This window comes from Saimiri boliviensis, chromosome 18 (genome assembly GCF_048565385.1).
Source record: "Saimiri boliviensis isolate mSaiBol1 chromosome 18, mSaiBol1.pri, whole genome shotgun sequence".
NCBI lineage: Eukaryota > Metazoa > Chordata > Mammalia > Primates > Cebidae > Saimiri > Saimiri boliviensis.
In genome coordinates this window covers 25,237,376-25,238,563 of record NC_133466.1, presented here as the reverse complement: position 1 = coordinate 25,238,563, position 1,188 = coordinate 25,237,376, and the positions used below count along the sequence as shown (strand labels likewise).

The following is a 1,188-nucleotide window of genomic DNA, read 5'->3' as shown; positions in this document are numbered from 1 at the left end:
TTTAATATTTATCAGTGTGTACTATGTATCAAAATGCTTGATTTAAATTTTGTTCATGGCTTTCATCTCAACAATTCTACTTCTAACAATCAATCTAATGGAAATAACATATAATATTCACAAAGATTTACAGAATTGAGCTGCCTAGATCTTCCCACCATTCAAGGCAGAGTCCGAAACAAGAACTTGTAATTGGATAGTGATACTAGGATGCTGGAATGAGGGATAGGAGGGATTAAGGGAAGAGGGGAAAAAGCTATAATAAATATAAATATAAAATTTAAAAACCTATAAATATAAATATAATAAATATCTATTGTCAAGGTCACTACAATGGCAACTGGGGCTTGGCTTCACCTGAGATCTCAAAAGCCTATAGAATGCCTGTAAGTTTTTCTCTGGAGGATAAACTGAGAGATGCATTCCTCCACGAAGGCTTAAGTCTCATTGGTTGAGGGCTACTCTGTAGGTATTACCTCTATTATCCATCCCCACTCCACTCCCATTGCATTCTGCATGAATTAGTACCAATTCCTGGGCATTCCTGACCACAGAGTGAGGGAAAGAAATCTGCTTTAGGAGAGATTATGTCAGTGAGTTGAAACCCAAACAAAACTATCAACTATACTTGTTGCTTAATTCAGTGGGGAGACTTGGCAGGGAAGATACCATGATCACAAAGGTGGTTTTACCAGGGCAAGGCTTATCCATTACACTCTGGATGTGCTGACTCCTGAGATTTTCCCAAAATGGGGAAGCTTGACTGCTTAGCTTGTCATAGCAAGGGACTCTGTTCACACTTTCCCCAGGTCTAAAATATTAAACTACAACAACAACAATAAAATCAATGTGGAGATCTAGGACATGGAGGCAGGATATTAGAGGCATTTGATTTGAAAAGTCATGGTGGTTATTTTCAAATATGTTCAAAAATTGGGGATGGCCAAGTAAACCAAATATCCACAAAAATGGAGTTTGCTTATTATAGTATACAGCTAACCTATGTGACAAAACATTTTTAGCCACTTAAATATTTTTAGTGGAATATTTTATGCTTTAGAAAATTGTTCATATTAACTGAACAAAATAAATAATAAAATTATACATCTTGTATATGCATAAAATTATTTGAAAATATATATTAACATATTAACTGTGACTTGGGGATAATAGAATTATGGTTTATCT

General features: G+C 34.8%; 1 non-coding gene across 1 annotated transcript; it reads left to right on the top strand.

Annotated features, from left to right (window-relative positions):
- Positions 1-649: 649 nt before the first annotated feature.
- Positions 650-809, top strand: LOC120368485 (U1 spliceosomal RNA). Its single transcript, XR_005582599.1, has one exon. It is a non-coding gene; the product is annotated as a U1 spliceosomal RNA (small nuclear RNA).
- Positions 810-1,188: the final 379 nt, after the last annotated feature.